The sequence below is a fragment of the Apus apus genome, chromosome 4, assembly GCF_020740795.1.
Source record: "Apus apus isolate bApuApu2 chromosome 4, bApuApu2.pri.cur, whole genome shotgun sequence".
In the NCBI taxonomy this organism is placed as follows: domain Eukaryota; kingdom Metazoa; phylum Chordata; class Aves; order Apodiformes; family Apodidae; genus Apus; species Apus apus.
The window spans coordinates 30061225-30079646 of record NC_067285.1 but is presented as its reverse complement, the minus strand read 5'-3'; the positions used below and the strand labels follow the sequence as shown (position 1 = coordinate 30079646).

General features: G+C 37.3%; 1 protein-coding gene across 3 annotated transcripts in view; it reads right to left on the bottom strand.

Annotated features, from left to right (window-relative positions):
• BICC1 (BicC family RNA binding protein 1) overlaps nucleotides 1-18422 on the bottom strand; it is a 108022-nt gene that overhangs the window by 32029 nt on the left and 57571 nt on the right. The window contains exon 1 of one of the 3 annotated variants that reach the window (XM_051619002.1): nucleotides 1429-1515. The exons of the other annotated variants lie outside the window; for them this stretch is intronic. The gene's annotated coding sequence lies outside the window, so the exon portion shown is untranslated. Of the gene's footprint in view, nucleotides 1-1428; nucleotides 1516-18422 lie in introns of those variants that run through there. 3 annotated transcript variants of the gene reach the window in all.

Below are 18422 nucleotides of genomic sequence, written 5' to 3'. Positions count from 1 at the left end.
CCTCCAGCTTTTTTGCTACTATTGTGTGCAACATTTCAATAAACAAAATAAAATTCCTCCAAGCAAAAATACAGTTGTGCCAGTGTAAATGCATCCACATTAACTTCTTCTAGGCAAGACATATTTAAAATAATTAAGAAATTTAACTCTGTAGGCCTCTCCTGCAAATCAGACATTACGTTTAATGTATGGGCAAGCTCTTCAGACCACAGCTATGCATACAGCATGTTTACAGGATGAACAGACTTAAGTTACAGAACTGCCACCAGTCTAAAAATATCTAGACAACTGGGCAACACCAGGGCAGATGACAGTAGTTCTAATAAATAGCTGATTAAAATCTGAATACCCCATGATTATTGCTGAACTTGAGCCACTCGAAGGAAAACCAAGGCAAAAGAGACCCAGCGATTTTAAGCATGAAAATATCTGCCCCACAATGACTAGGAAAAACACACTAAGCTATGAGAAGTTAAAATAAAAAGAGAAAGCTAGAAAACTAGAAGGACTGATGATCTCCAAGACAGACTTGAAATAGGTTCAAGCTATTCCAATGGAGAAAAATCATTAAGGTTAAAAGCATGCAGCAAGTGCTCATGATTAAGGGTATATGCAGAGGATGCCATTGAATAAGAAAGGAAATTTGCCACTTGGGCACTTCTCACTGTTGGTTTATCAGTTAAAGAGGATTCTTACCCTCACTCCAATGCATCTCAGTGCACTTACTTCACCTCCCAGTATCTAAACCACAGAAGACAAAATCTACTCGTGTATTAAGGTAGAAAGCAACGGGCCATTTCCTACTGCAGACTTCCCTGTGTATCCTCAGACCTATCACTCTTCTGTTTTGGGTTCAGAGTGGGGTTTTTTGTAGTTTAAATTAGACTGCAGCAGCACCACCTCTGAAAGCAATTTAAACTAGCTAATTGGGCATGATCAAAAGCCTACCCAAAGCATCGCAAAACTCAACATGGGCTGCAAGCAATTAATAGCGTCTTCAGAGTAGACAAAGCCAGAGGCTCTGGGCATTCTAGGGGATCTGTTTGTTGTGGACCAGCAGCTGATTATGAAACATCCTTGGGAAGAGCTAGAGCCACTGTCTATGTTTGGGCACACATTTGAGAGATTCTTTGTCTTCTCAGATCTTTTTGACTCTTAAGTCTCTCCTTTACTGGCATCTAACTCCAAACTGTCTTTACTTTGCATGCAACTCTTTAGTCTTTTTATATTTTGGTTGCTATTATGTAGTCACTGAGGAGTTTTAAATCAGAGTATTACTAGCCAATCCTGCAACACTGTAACAATGGTATGATAGTGAAGCCTACTATTCCCTCCCCACTTCTCTCCGTCATTTATAAAGATACATATACATCCACATACAGTAACACACAGATAATCATGAAGCAGGGACTCTGAAACAATACTGACCTTACATACACAGAACTGAAGAAATGCTGTGCAACATCTGGTAGAACAAAGTCTTCTTTCTCAAAGATTTTATAGCATAGGACAAAAGAAAATTTTGAAACCTGTGACAGCTTACTTCAAATAAAATAGCTGCTTACAGCAAAATAGCTAAAGTGATCTAGCCTTGCAAATGAAAAGGAATAAAGTGAGATGTACTTCTACATCAAATCATAGCTGAGTCTCCATACTTGGGTCTCTTAGCAACCTTGAAATATCCCAGCAGAACACTGAAAATTAATTTTCAGAATGCCTAGAATCAGCCAGAAACATCAGATAAGCTTTAAAAAATGGATTACCTGTACAACTTATTTTTGCAGAAATAAACTACTGATGACTGGATTTCAGACCCAGTGACAGCAGTAATGAAGTTGAAAAGACTTCTCTTAAAGCATAAGCAAAGAGGTAAGACAAGGAAAAGGTAAGAGAAGGTAACAGAAAAATGATGGTATTTGAAAGGAGAAAGGGAAGGCCAAGGCGGAGAAGAGGAAAACCTGAAAAGAAGAAATGAGAATGAATTAATTTTAATCACCCAGAGACTCCATTTTAATTGCACAATTTCAGATTCTTACTACCATAATCAGCTTAAGCTCTATATTTCACTTTTTCTAAAAAATTTCATTGGGGACAGTTTATAAATGCATTCAGGCACTAAAAGGCACATGCCCTGCTGCAATTCTGCTACTTCTTGGGCAGTTATTCTTTGGTCTTTAGCAAGGCAATCTCTCAACAGGACACCAGGTCTGTTATGTCTTATTTTTTCAGCGTGGAACCAATAAATTCGCAGTTCATTACTTAAATGCCTGTTGCCATTGTATGTCAAAGCACAAACACAGAACCACTATGCCTGGGAAAGAAAATAAGAAATAAAGGGAAGAAAAAAGCTATAGTACTATAAGATCAACATAACAAGAGGAATTAAAAAACAGCCCACAACATTTCTATGAAAAATCACGTCATTATATCTTCACTGCACACAGACTTTAATTAAAGGGTACAGTTTTGATGCATAAGCCTCAATTCCAGTTTCTTAGACACACATTTGTGAAAAAGGCAGCATGGCAGTGCTTTTCTAAATAAAAACCATCATAACATCTGACATACGAGTCTGAATGCATGTCTCAGGCTCAATCTTTGCAAATTCTGCCACATCCAAATTGAGCTACAACTACTTCGCATCTTCATGCTTTGTGATCACTGCTGTGCCGTTTAATGTATTATCACTCTGACTATCCCACTGTGTGAGCTGATCTCTATACAGCCATTGGAAAGTACCAACTCTGTGGTTGGAACAGGAGGGTTCAGCAAGCCTTCAGCAAAGACTGCTGCACTAGACACACCTGAATGAACAGGACAAACAGAACTGTCCATTTGAGAATCAGTATAAAATGAAATGCTATCAGAAAGATGGAAACAGCTAGTTCTTGATAGGACACCAGACACATGGTGACTAAAGCCAAAGAGAGTTAAACGTATTTTTTGCTACAAATACAAAAACTATTACTTTTTCTGCTTTAGCATCACACTTCTACAGTGAATGGATTCTTCTCATAAAGTTTCCTTTTCCTGGATTGTTCTATTTTCAGAGGTTATTATTTCAAGCGTGTTTCTGTATAAATGCACAACACCAATCATTTCATTAGCTGCTAAGTAAAGAAGTGCAACAAGCACAGTGCAAAGGTGGAACACTTCACAGCAGAGCAGAGCACCCCAGTGAGGAGATCCCCAACAGCAAACAGCCTCTGCATGAGAAGGAGATGACAGGCTGGTTCCAGTAAGCTAATATTGGAGGTAGAGCAACAGTAGCTGGAACAGGAGGTCTGAGAAACAGACTAGTCCCTGCTGAGCCTGGAAGCAGGAACAGTTACAATAGAATATAAATGGTTATAACACAATCAACTGGCCACTGCATTGTCAACAGTAAGATTTGATCAAGATTATAAACACCAAGCATAGAGAGCCCCATTGGATGGCTTTACTAACTTGCATTATAGTGAACTGTTTTTAAAGACTGAGTTCAGAGCTCTAACAGACTTTTTTCTCATCTGGAACACACATTACGTATGCTTCTTATGATAAAAACGTATTTTGAGAAGTTATTGGCTTATTGTTCATAAATCCTAGTGCATTATGTATCTACCTCAGATACGTGTGTGGTGGTGGTACACAAACACAACAGCAACTTAATACAGTAGTTTTCTTAAGTAGTAGTTTTCTAGTCTAACAGTCCACAGTGTAATACTGATTTAATGGCTTAGTAGTCTTTAATACAAGAGAATTCAAATGCAAGCAGATCACATCCACTGCCTATTTTGGCTATTCTTCTAGCAGACACAAATAACATTGCTTAGAAAAGATAGAAACTATGGAAGGAAAATCTCCTTAACTCTTTCTGAAGCTATGAAGATTGCAGCCACTTTCTTTTTGGTACATAAAGTTTTATCCTTGTCAATTACATTACATTTCTACATCTATTTCTACAATATATTGATACCTAACATTCCAAATTTCAAGCCCAACTTTGGAATTGGAAATGTTATAATAAATCAATATTTTTTTTTTAAGTTACGACATTATTAAGTGCATGAAATCTGACTTAAAATTGCTATAATTGTTACCAACTACTTTTTGAATAAGATGACATCTATTTTATTTTTAAAAGTACAAGGTGCATTATTTTTTACAGCTAGCATGGCAATATAATAGTTTTTGCCTTGCATCACTGCTGTGCAGGCTGTAGACCCCAGGAAGAAAAAAAGCAAACAGGGGAAGCAACATCTAAATCCATTTGTAATGCACCTAATCAACAAAAATAATTAGTCCTCTAGTGGAAATTATTTTTGACTGTTGAAAACTTCAGGATGCTTGTACACAAGTGATTTTTGATGTGAATACTGAATTACACATTTTAATCATGTAATAATCTGGGGTTTTAGCATGGTACTATTGGTATGTCACTATAACTGTTGTATATCTTACATGAAAAGATTATTCTTAGTCATGGATATTAAACTCTTTTTGTCCAGAATAACAGGCAGTTAAAACACCTGAAAGATATTATGTATTGCCTTTTAAATCAGGAAATCATCCCCGAGCTGTTCTCACATAATTTTTCTCTGCCCCTCTTCTGTCCACCTGTCTCTCTCTAGTATTAGACCAAAAGGAAAACTCCCATCTAGAAAATTGCCATTGAGTGTCTGTGTGATGCAAATTTTTTTGTACCCCAAAATTTTGTTTAAATAGAAGAATAGGGATCAGAGAATGGAAAACTATGCCAGTCATCTCTAGTATACATGCTAACACAGTATGGAGCTCACTGAAATTACCTGCTAATGGCTAAAAGCTTCTAAAAGAAAAAAAAATAAATCAAGAACCAACATGTCAGCTAATTCTAGTTCTTCTGAAAAATAGTGAGAAAGTTTTGTTCCCAAGTATTTTAATTACAATGATAAAAGTTTATATTATGACATTCCAAGGCTTGAAATTTCAGTTTTTACTACAATTACTACCAAGGACTCTCAGTGGATGCTGAGCCCCTTGATAATTCCCTTTATATTACAACTGTGTTTGTATTTTGGCTCTCCTTTATCTGCCCGAGTACAAACTGCTGTTCTTTACAGCAAGTACAGCAAGCTCTTATCAAAAACAGAAAAGCCCAAAACTTTGTTCCTACTCTTCTTACAGAAATGAGCACAGTTCAAATCACACTGCTGTAATTTTACTTCAAGTACCATGCCCAAGTACTGGCTCCTCTACTACTTAGAATTTGTTTCTTTAAATCATTCAGAAATGTGACTATAAATATATTGTATCTTTCTCTGAGTTGCTACAAATTCATGACTTTTGGTTTTTGCACAGAACCAGCATTATTTCTGGAGGCACACACACATGCAGTGAGCACAGAAGAGTTGACAAGCTAACAACAAACCAGGTAAGAGGCTCAAGCAAATGTGATTTTCTTTAAAAGCTTTTAAGCTTTAAAAGCAGTTGTCACCTACACTGCACGCAAAGGGGAGAGAATTAATTGATTTGGCTGCTTTCTGAACTGGTAGCAATCTGGAGGCTCGTTTAAATAACTCCAGTAAATGAAGTATTTGCTGCCAGCTGCTGGCACAAGTGCCACTGTGGGTTTGTGCGTGTCTAACTGCTGGGATTGAGGAGAATCAACATGAACTCCTGAGGCCAAGTTTCAAATAGCCTGGGACAATCTTCATTTATTTATTGCAAAACAGAGAAGAGTCATCTATGCTTGGGTCAGCTTCTCCAGAAACAAAAGAAATAAACTTGTGATCTAAACACAACGGTGCTTTAATTTTTAAAGTACACAGTTATAGGGTTTGGGGAATTTTTGTTTTGTTTACAAGGAGCAGTATGCACTGACTAGTTTCTCATTTACAGAGAAAGTTAACACAAAGCAGATGTATCTCATAATCCACTGACTGCAATACATGCTGTAATTAATCTGGCGTTCTAAACAATAAACAACGTCAGCAAGAGACTCCCTTTAAATCTTTAAATCAATTATGTATTGATTGCCTTTGCAACATATTATACATTTACCATTTAGAAAGTCATGTTAATATAAGCAATAGTTCAAAAACTGCAATAGATACTCTGTAGGTTGATTAGGAAGATTAGCAGCAAGCACCCAAGGTGAATATACTTGGACAACTATGTAAACTACAAGTATTCTTTCCTAGATATATTCACAAGCCAAACATCATAAACACAGAAAACAGCTGAACTTCTCCAGCTTTTTATCTCAGTCAAAGAAGAGTAGCCCCTCATGACAAAGACTGGATATTTTGAGTGCACGTATGCATTTTGGATTGCAAAACATGCAAATATTGTCAATCTTGACAAATTACAGAAAAAACAGACTAGAAGACAGTGAGGTATATGATATTAGGGCTCTCAAGTGAGAGAATACATCTGCTTAGAAAAAGGATGGGAGTGAGATACTGAGAAAATCAAAAGTTGTCTTTCTTTCAAGTTCTATATCCACAGTTTAAAGTAAAATAATCCCCAATGTTAGTTTTCCTCTCATTGTTTCTCTATAGCAAAAAAAAAAACTACAACCCCTTTCCAGCACCTCTAACAAATCCATCATGTCCCATCAATTTAAAACAGGAAAACACAGAGCAGCAGCTGTGAACAAACAACATCAGACAGCTGAAAATTGTCCCTACAGTTTAGCTGTCTAAATATTTGTAGGAGAAGACAATTTTTCTACTAAGTATAGAAAAGTCACATAGTCAAACTCTAACTCAGAAGTACAGTAAAAAAAGTAAAACTGATAGTTCAATCAATAACAAATGTACACCATATTAAAAAATTTCCTTTCAACTGATTTTATTCTGACAAATTTCAACCAGAATTAAACAAAGAATTTTTGCAAATACTTGTTTTCATGTATTGATACTACCAGGTATAAGAGTCACTCAAAAAAGTTACCTGCAAACACAAGACTTAAAAAATAAAGACACTGCTTGAGAGAAACTAAAAAATACAATGTAGCACTCCTCACAGGATAACATGCCAGTTTAACTCCTGAATGTCAGCTCTGGGTAGAGGATTATGTCAATATTTTAATTAGCAACTTTGGTATTCCATATCTCACTGTTCAGAAAATTTTAGCCTGCCCATGCCAAAAAAACCCAACCCAAACCAAACAAAAAACCCAAGCTGTATCATTAGGGTGATTAAGCCAGTGGCAACTGAAGGTCACTAAGTGCAGGGGAAAAAGTCCATTTTAATAGCAGGAAGTAGAAATTTGCAGTATTTTCAGAACAAAACTCTTCAGTGGCACAAATACAAACCCCATCTCCCACAAGTCCCAATTTACTCGTTCAACCCTCTGGAGTCCCACCTTCCTTTGGAGAGGCACAGTAGCTTTAAAGAGCAGACCCTTCCATCCTCTCACAGCAATTTCAGAGCCTGCCCTTTCAACTTAGCACAAATCCCAGAGCTGCTGCCCTAGAGCTTCCTCCTCCTCTGCAAGTGGCAAAGGGTGGCCATGAAGAGCTGGCATGTGGCTCGTGATATCCACCCACTCCGATTTAGTCCCAACATTTGCTCTGTACCTGCCCAGCTTTTCTCCACCTAATAAAGCAGTGAAAGGCCAGGAGAGGCATGGCTGAGCAGCTGCACATCACAGCCTTGGTTGAAAAGGCAACAAGTCAGGGTACCCTGCCATCCATTAGTGAAACCAGCCGGGACAGCACCATATTCACCACTTAGTTTTAAATATCTAGGCAGTGCTAGCGATAACACTGTTGTGAAATAATACAATTAAGTGTGGCTGGGGCTGTGGCAGGAAAAGTGATGATAACTTGCAAAAAGCCAAACTATTCTGCAGTTTCACCCAAGAGGAATGTCCATCCCCAGCACTGACTCTCAGCTCAGCTCTGTTCTGACATCTTTTCCCTGCCAGAACAGCCAAAAAAACACTGCTTGCAGACACAATTTTAGGAACCTAAAAGTATGGAACTCAAATAGAAATTACCAGACTTTCTTTTTAAGCTCCAGATGAGGTCAGCGATGACTGTGGTTCAAGTTTTATTTACTAGGATGACAAAAAGATGTAAAAAAGTTGCAAAAAAACCTGCCATTGCATGTATGTGAAGTGGAAGACAATTATTTCCAAGAGTCCTTGAGAAATTATTTCTTTAGGCTGATATGCTTTTTATGCAGCTATGTAGTATTTTTTTAATATAATGAGTCACCTGATTAAACATAATCTGTTTTGTCATAAGCTCATAGACTTTATTATCTCTATATAATATTTTTCTTCTATCCCCCTCACACTGGAACAAAACCCTTCTTTACTTAGAGCATTCACAAGTCTGCTCCCATCCTTAATGCACTGATGTGCAGTCATGGCTGTTCTACATGGATTCCTTCTTGCAGCATCATTTACTAAGTATGAAAATGGGGGTCAGCTCTTTAAAAAAGGGTCTCAGCAGTGAAGGACTGAAACATTACTGGTGGTCATTTAAGTAGACTGTACATTAGAGCATTGTTGATAGTTAATCTGCCCTGAAAGTTCTCCACTAGTAGGGATCCCAAAGCCCATGTAATTTATTATAACAATTGCATATCCTTGTCCTCCCTAAAATCCAAGAGAAATCACTGACATAAGAGTTTGCTTTTACTCCTAAGTATACACTGATAATTATACTCTTTTTCATATTTCCGCATAGCCTTCATTGTTTTGTTGTTGTTTGTTTTGTTTTGTTTTTTTTTAATTAGACCAGAATATCTTACAGAAGATGCTACATTTAAATCACTTTAAGGAAGTCCAAAAAGAGGCACACCAAGAAGGAGGCACAACACCAAGAAGGACATACAAAAAGGCCCCCAAACAACAATTACTTCAGCCAGTCACCTTCAGTGCTTTTACCCTGTCAAGGAAGCGTATGTTCATTCTAAAAGTCTGGATTTCTTTGAGATACAGAGATGTATCGATAAGCAAGTCAATTCGTGCCTGAACTTCTCCACACAACATTGCCCTCCAGCAGCAAAGCTAACAGGAGCTTAACTTTGCACTGCACTCCATTGCAATAGAAATGGGAGATGAGAAATATCCACAGGAATGTATTTTGCACATGTAGAACTTGGTATAGCTCTATAATCTTGGTGGGAATTGTTTGGCATCGCAATATTCTAAGCAAGTTCTAAAACACTTTGCATTTTCTTGAGGCCAAGTATTTTCTCAGCTTACTTTCTTGGCTATTTGTCTCCTCCAGGATTGCTAAACCAAGCAGTTTACACTATTTGACACTGCACTGGATGAAAATCTAATAAACTGGATGACAGTTGCAGACAAATTTAATTTTTTTTATTGCTGTCTTGTTCTACTTGCATACATTCTAATTCTGTTTTGCAATTTTTAGCAGAAAGTGCCAATATTCTCAGCTCCCATAGACTAGAAATTAATGTTTTGCATTTCCAGTGTTTCAAATCACACATGTTTTGATGCAAAATAAGACATCTGTTAAATGTTTACCAAATTGAAATTGCAGTATTTTAAATTGCATCTTTATGGAAGTAGTACAAAGATATTAGAGATAGGAATAGTGACATGTTAGATACCTAATCATTGGTCTAGGACAGTAATGTAACTGCATAAATACAGTGGTGTTTACCAGCTTTTCCCCAGGATATTAATCAAGTAAAACCTGCATAATTGTGTCCAATGTAATTCTGAACACTAAGATAGGTATTGGAAGCCCCCACCAGACACCTATGAACACTGGGCTTTAACCCTCCTCTCCACTTCTCGGCATATGCATTTTCATCCAGTCCTTTCCCCCACACTGGCTTTCCACTTCCCATCTATTTTCCCATTATCATTATTCTATCTTTGTAATTTACTCTATTATTCTGTTCTTTCAAAAGCCTTATTTCTTTAACACTCCCACTCTAACATTGTGTTCCCTGCCATTCATTTGCTGAATCACATCTACCTGTTTCCAAGTGTCTTCAGTCTCTTCTCCATCAGCCTCATTTCCTCTCTGTGCCTCTCACTCCCCCCAGTCCACTTTGTTTCTAAGTTCTTCCTTTCCCACAACTTTCCTGCCTTTAACCAGAGATGATTTGCCTTTCCCTTTCACAGGAGTTCATATAGGGAGTACATGTTGCCAACAGTCCTCAATAACTGGCCTTGGTTAATAAACATTGCCAGATGGTATCAGTCTCACTAGTTAAAACACACCAATTCAGCATCTTCAGTTGCTGCCACAGAGCCAAAACTATAGGCTACCAGAACTGCTAAAAATCTTGGGAGGGGGGCATGGAGTAAGAAAAAAAAAATAAAAATCACAAGAACACTCTCTTATTTCTTTATATCTGACTTGCTTTACAGGAAATGTTAGTCTTGCCAAAAAATCAAGGAATAAAATTACCAGCGCAGTTTATACAAAGTTAAGTTTGTACAGATGAAAAGCTTAAAATTCTGAAAACTATATTATAGCTATTTTTCAGATATTCCCTCCCACTGCTACTCCAGGAAAATCATATGATTCAAATTATAGTTTCCAGAGGAAGTCATTAAAGAGGCTTTCTATCAATGATGGTTTTTTTATGTTTGCACTTGGCTCTTTGGCACAGACTAAGTTTATATTTAGAATGCACACTGTAAAGGATGCTTGCAACCAAAGCAATTAAAAAATAATCCAAATTTCATTTATAATACAAAAGAGATTTGCAGAGACAGGATGATACAGTGTAAATCTAGACAGTAGAGAGCAGTTGCACCAGTTTGAAGAGGGCACTGCAGTAGCCAGCCCTACCTGCAAGTGCTACCATCAGCAGGAAAGCCTGAAGCATCAGGCGAGGCACTGGCTTACTTTGGGGAAGGTTGGTCTTTGGATGGCAGTTACAGAAATACAGTATTAAGAATCTGAAAAGACTATGAAAATATTTTATTAGCTACAGAACATCAGCCATTGAGTATTATTCTATGATTCTATTCCTTCAGAGTATAAAAATGGAGTGTTCTACCCAGTAATACTGGTGGGCATATCATTTTAATATATTTTTTTTAACTGTGCCAAGATCCTTAAGTAATTTTCTGCTATGCAAGTTAGTTTCACCATGCTTTTGAAAGCTGTTCTGGGGTTCCAAATCAAAACACCAATTTGATTCATGCTCACCAACCTACACACAATTACCATTCACTGCCCACCACTTAGCACATATCTCGTGTGTTAGCATCTTCACTAGGCTTCACTAGAATTTTTCATAGTAGTGTCAAGCGTTTGTATACAACCATGTATTAGACTGACATTAAGAACTTCTCAGCATCCCTTGAAGCACTCTTAATCATTACGATTTAAACACATGGAAGCAGGACTGAATTATATTTTTAACAAGATGAAATGTAACACTTCCCCTTTCTCAATGCTTCTCCAACCAAACCCAAGAAAAAGTACACGCTGAAAAACAAAACAACAAAAACAGAGTGGGCCTCAACTGACATTTGACTTGCAGAGTTTATCTTATCTTATGAAAAATATTTCAGTGTATGAATCATCTCTTCTCAAAATGAAAGAGTATTCATGAGTGGTGATTGTTAACCAGCAGATACCATATCCAGCATAATTAGAGAAAGCCATAAAACAACTGAGCAACGGCTACTCCATCTTACACAGAACTTCCGAAATGAAGGTATTCCGCATTTCAGATGATGTAACTGGTCACTATTATTTCCCCTAAGTTTCATAATTTATAAAAGCTACATAAGGTGCCCCCCCTCCAGTGATCAAACTAAACAATTTTTATTTACGGGGAAATGGAAAATAACATTAGTTTTGCTGCAGAAAGGTCAAGCACAAAGGTAAGTTTAATGCCATTCTAAGAAACAGAAAAAAACCTTGCCATTTCCCAGACCATGTCCTACAAATGACTGCAACTTTGTTTTATGAAGCAACTGCAGATAAGAAATTATCATATTTTTTTCACCTTCATATCTTGCTAGCATTTCAAGAAACATTACAGTACATCCTTTGGCTCCTTATGTGACCACCTTCAATATGCAGAAGAATCGCTGTAAAATTAATGTGCTTACAAGATATGAGCAGAATTTAAAAATCCTCTACTAATATATAAAATTATCAGCTGGAGAACTGCATAACAGGAGGAATCTTTTTTTTTCTTATTTACAGTGAGGTCAAATAAAAGCAGCAAAGGAATTTTTTTCCATGCAAAGAAAGCTGACACAGAATACCCAAACTAATGGTTCTGTTGTCATGGGCACCAACAACTAAAAGGCATTTAAATGCCAAGATTTTTAAGAAAACCTTTACTGAACTGGTATAAAATCAGACCTACAACTTTATACCTTAGGAACCAAAACAAAACAGCCTTAAGAAAAAAATTCTGCTGACAAAAGAGCACAGGCCCCAGTAAAATGGCAGTCCTGAATGCCTTTTCCATCAGTGGGTTTGACACCAGGGCATGCCAGGCTGGCAGGCTGAGCTGCCTAGCAGGTAGCTATGGAGGCAGATGGGCAGACCCTAAGCATGCAGTAAAGTAAGAGAGATAAGAGAACAAAATTGTGATGTTTAGAAGCTGTGAAGACAGTTCTGTCCCCTTTGATTTCATTTCTAGCAAATGTAGTTCCTTGTCTTCTCTTTAGGAACACTTGAAAAATGACCAGTTTTTATCGTTAATACGCAACGTGCACACTAAGGCTGCCCTAGGGGTACAGAGATGACACCCCGTTGTGCCTGCTGCTGTCATATGAAGTTCTGTCAAACTGATGCACTGGCATCCCACTTCCACTTACAGATGGGAAAGACAAGTGGACTAACCTCACAAGCTCATCTTACAGCACCTTTTTGGTGACCTACGTGTAACCAGGCAGAGAGCTCCTCTCCTAAGGGAACAAGGTTCCTACAGCACAGTCATCAAATCCTCACCTCCAGTGACCTTACCTGATCAGCTACTGAGAGAGGAGTATTTCCCTTGCCCTCTAAAGATGGCAAGAAGACAAACAAGGAAGGCACCCAACAGCACCACAAGAGCCTAAAACAATCCTTCGATTGGCAGCAGTGAGAGCTACTGGCCAAGCTCCAGCTGGTATACAGTATGTTATTTTCTGTGTAAGAGGCAGCACGACATTGGGCAGTTTGAACCCGTGTTTCCATTCATCTGCACTGAAACCAATGCTGAGACCACAGAAGTTAAAACCTGGTCATGAACCAATAGAAAAGTTGTCTGTGTTTTTAAGCACATCAGGATCTAATCACTTTAGAGGCTGAGGTGCTCTCTTTTCTGCTTTTCTGTACATCCCTAGTTAAAGATGATAGAACAGGCAGGGGTTGTTCACAAGTGGACATTGCTCCATATGTTTTCAGTTTGTCAGAGTTAGGGTACAGCCTTGCAGGATGGTTGGCAAAGTTTTCAAGAACATTTTAGCAGTTTGTCAAATAGCTCCATATAGCTCTGCAGGTTTTCAAGGTCCCCCCACTCTCCCTTTTTATAAGTGAAGCTTGAGGCTCTAAGTCAATTAAATGGCTATTCATGGCAATGAATTTAAGGTAGGAAAATGAGTTTATTATATCTTGTGTTAACTCTCTTCCAATCTATTTGTTTTGGGTTTGTGTTTGTTGTGTTTGGGTTTTTTTTTTTTTTAGAACAGCAGAAGCTACAGTTATTATAACTGGAAACAGCACACATGAAAAATTAGTTACAGTACTTGTTTCATTTATAAGTCTGTTGTAGTTGGTAGTTCTGTGATGCTGTGGGATCCTTCTCAGGTGGGGCTGGCTTAACATTTAAGACTGACATGCAAAAAACCCCTCAATGCATTACTGCATTAACAGGAACACAAACTATGAGCTACTTGTACAGTAAAGACTATTTTTCTGAGCTTAAAGACTGGTAAATTAGCTACATAGATATGTACTGGCAATCATACAAACAAGTCCAGCACGTTAAGCTTTGTCTGCCATTATACACCACATCATTTTAAGCCGTTATTTTTAAGATGTTATAGATGGTTACAAATTAAAAGACTATCCTTTTAGAAATTAAATAAATTATAGGAGGACTTTTAGAACTTAGGCACAGGTATATATTCAAATTGAGGCCATAAGCTGCCTGTATAGAGAAGCCTTAGACTATTCTTAACCTCAGAGTCCATATTCACAGAAGAGAGTTGCACACCCTCACATATAATTTATTTTAACTTTCCAGACTACAGCGATCTTCTCCTTGAAGAATCCATTACTTCTTACATTAAAAAGCTGATATTATACTCCCTCACTACACAGTACAAACAGCAAAGAGGTTTATACACAACCAGGCTAGTCTGACATGATCAACTGTTGAGTTTGAGAGTGTCAAAACAGATAATTTTTTAACTGGTCATTTTTTAAAACATGTTTTATGTACATTGGTGAATATTAAAAAACAAAAACAACAAGAAACAAAACACCAAAACCAACCCAAAAAAACAAAACAATCCAGGAAAAAAGGAATTCCTCCTTACATCCACTTCTAGGAACACTTACAGAAATTGTCTTATGGTCTTGTACAGAATGAGCCATTATTCAAAGCAATGCACAGGGATATATTATAAAAAGAGCTCTTGCTCTTCAAATCAATGGGGTTTTGTAGCCTCGTATTGGGTTTTGGATTGTGGGGTTTGTTTACTTTTTTGTTGGTTGGTTGGGTTTTGGTTTCTTGAGGCAGATCTTTTTATTTTTTAATCTAAAAGGTACCAACTAAACAAGAAACACTACCTCCATGCCCACAATCAACATGAGAAGCTGAAGACCTAAGGTCAACTGGGGCAATTAATAGATGCTGTGTCACCAACAACTGCAGTTTTTCCACACTACATCTAGTTCCAAATTCCTTTTCAACTAAACTAAAATAAAATTCAAAACATGTATAAGATATATATATGGAAAAAACCAAAACAAACAAACAACAAACAAAGAAACAACAAACAACAACTAATCTCTCCAGCCTGGAATAATGAAGTCACTTAAGGAAAAGAGAGAATTAAAAAGTTGCGTTATGGCTCCAACTATACTAAGCAGGGGTAACGTTCCATGTAAAACCTGAGAAGAGGAAAACACAGAAGACTTTAAATATAAAGCTATCCTAAGTCATTGTTCTATATGCATATAGACACACAAGCATTTACAGCATGGCAGTATAGATTTAAACTGCAAGGTCTTCAGTCTTGTAGATGCCAAACTATTGAAACCAGATTCTAGTTTTCAACTTCAGTTGTTATATAAGACAAAGTAGTAAATAACCTAAACTATTAAGCAATTTTTATTTACTTTTATGTTTCTTTGACTGAACTCAGACTCGGCCAATTTTGTGGGAAAATTTCAGATTACATAACTACATGTTGCAAACATGGCAGCCTCTGAAGAAAAACTTACAGTTTAGTAGCATATACTGAAATTCTTTTAGCATTCCAGTGATCCCAGGGATAATTGAAAGTCAAGAAATCTATTCATTTCTTTAAGCTTTGCATTTATAACAAAATATCATCAATTCAACAAGACAATCTCCTGAAGCAAAGGCTAAGAGCACTTTATACCACACAGACACACTTCACAGTGCTCAGAGTTTCTCAACTGTTGTCTCATTGCTTTGCTTAGGGGTGTTTTGGTTTGCTGTTTTTTTGGGGTTTGTGGGTTTTGGTTGTGGGTGGTTGACTGTTTTGTTTTTGGTGGGCAGGGAGAACACAGAGACCTCCAAACATACCAGAAGAGGTTATGGTGCTGTTTAGAGCTCACAACTCCTACAGAAGTTGTTGCATGGGTTATTAACTCTTCCATTTTCACCTACATCTCATCATAAAAAAATTGACCATTGACGATGTCTCACTTGCATCCATTAATACATTGAAACAAACAGTTCCAGGTTTCATCTGGGTTTTTTTGCCATGTGTTTCTCTGAAATTTCGACTTGAGAATGGCAGATTTTCCTTCGAACAAGTGTGGGATTCCACTCAGTTCCAATATTGCAGAAAGCAATATTGCATAACAACCAGGGATGCATTTAAGTTTTAAGAAATTATGTAAACTGTCCATGGAACATACATAAATTATCAAGTGTCTGCACATGACACTAAAAATTGGCAAGTACAATTGTGAGCTCCTCCTACATTAGCCACTTCTCCATCTATGATATTTTACTGTAAGATGTCAAAAGCATCAAAAGCAGTATTCACTCTTTAAAGATTTTTGTTGACTAAACTGAAAAAAATTAAGTATTTCTGAAGAGAAAAAGAAATTATCTGAAGAGCATAAAATCAGACTGGAGTCTTATCAGAAAACCTGTGTCAAAAGAGTAAATAACACAGCACTGTCTTTACACACATTAATAAGTCTGCATAGCCTGACACCAGATCTTCTCTCCCTCCCTTCTTCCTCTCAAGATGTAAACTTCATCTTTTATTACAAAATGGGAAACAACGGAAAGTTGACTTAAAGTTCTGAAGCAACAAACAGAGATTATATTTTAGCTGACTCTTGATATCTAATACTTTCCTGCAGGTTTGGCCTTAAGTTCGAGGTAGTGACATTTCTCTTTTAACAAAAAACTAAGTCTCTAGCTTTTATCATCATGCCTCCCAGAAACTGCCAAGCTCTTTCCTTGTGTTTTAACAACATTCAAGTAAATGGGAGCAAAATTTTAATAATTTGGTTGAAGTCTTTTCAGTACAGCTATTTGCCTCAAACATAGTTTTACATCTGCAAACTTCATTTTGCATATTGTCTCAACAGCTTAAGATGCAAAGAAGGGAATGGTGGACTCCACTTACAAGATAGCTTGCAAAGCTTAAGAAAAAAGTATGAAAGCAAATAATCAGGCAATGAATACAAGCAGTCCCCATTGCTAGTAATTGCTGCTTTCCTTCTAATGTCTTCAGTGCTGCCATGCTTCCTCCCCTCCTGCTATTCTTAGAAATTAATTCGACATGGTATCTACTTGGCATGTGATGTACGTGGCTTGCCTTTGAGATATGCTAATGAAAAATTGCACGTAGTAAGTTTTTTGATATTAGAAACTAGTCTAAAGTAACCTAAGTTAATGAGGAATGACTTTTGAAATGGGAGATGAAAAAATATGTAAAAAAAAATCAAGTGAGGGAAAAAATTAATACACAGAGCATGGGCTGGTTTTTCTTTTTTCTTAACCAATTTTAAACATGTCAGTAAAGCGAAAAAAAACATGAAAAAAAATAATCCAACAAAATGCCAACAAACCCTAAACCAGAAAGCGCAAATAAAAAAAAAAAAAAGAACAGTTGAAATAAAATAAGAGCAGCTCAAGAAAGAAAGGAAAATAAATGAGTAGGTAACTTCAGTAGATGACACAGCTAAAGAAGAGCTGGAGGTTGCAGTCTAGAGAAAGTGGAAGAGGAATGAAAATACGGGAAGGACAGGAACAACAACAACAAAAAAGTAGAGTAAGAGAAGATCAGTAAAAGCAGCCCTTTTAAAAAGTGAGTGGTGAAAATGACCCCAGAGTTGCCCCCGCTTTGTACGCTCAGTTTACTTTTTATTTCCTCCTACTGCCATTTTTTTAACATCCCAAAGTCATCCTTGCTCCAACTGCCTGAACTAATTCCTGCCTAGAGCCACTAAGATTGTTCCAGGGGCTGAAATTATTCTTATCCTGCTTGTTAGCCAAATGCTATTTCAACAGGCTGTCTGCACCCTGCGTGCACACACACACCTGTAACTCCTTTATGGCTATTGAAATACAAAGGGACACATCTGTCTGGGGGTGGGAGGAAAATTAAGAATCAGGAATACAGGTGAAATCTAAACTCACATATACCCATTTCCTAAAGTTCCTGAAGAGCACCTTGAATTACCATCAGCAAACACTGCTGCTGAATCACACGGAATTCACCTGCTCTCAATGCATGAAGCACTGCAGATTCATACAATCTGAAGGAGATTCATATGCTGAAGCAGAGTGATTGTACAGCTTGAGATAGAACATCTAGGGTTAAAACAGCTAGCAAATGCACAACAACATCCCAACCCTCACCAATAGTAAAAAGTATCCATAGTTAGTTTTAAGCCAGCCTGGTTCCCCTACAGGACAATATAAGCACCAGTGATAGCACAGCAGAAAGAGCCAGACAAGAACAGGAGAGCAAGACAAGTCAGTAGTTTGGGAATGGAGAGGGTAAATAATGTTAGCTTATTCCTGCTTTGAAAGCATTTGTGGAACTCCAGCATCTGACCATTTAATATTTGGCAATCTACTCTGAACTTTTATACCATTGAATAAATCTTTGAAAGACAATTAATAGCATTACTAAGGAACAGTAACCAAAACAGAGTGAACAAGTATGTTGAGAATAAAAGGGAAATGGACAGAAAAGTTATGGTCTCACAGTTTGATCTTTAATTCATTGGAGTACAGAAGATTTGAAATCTCCAGAACTTGAGGTTTGGGTATGCCCT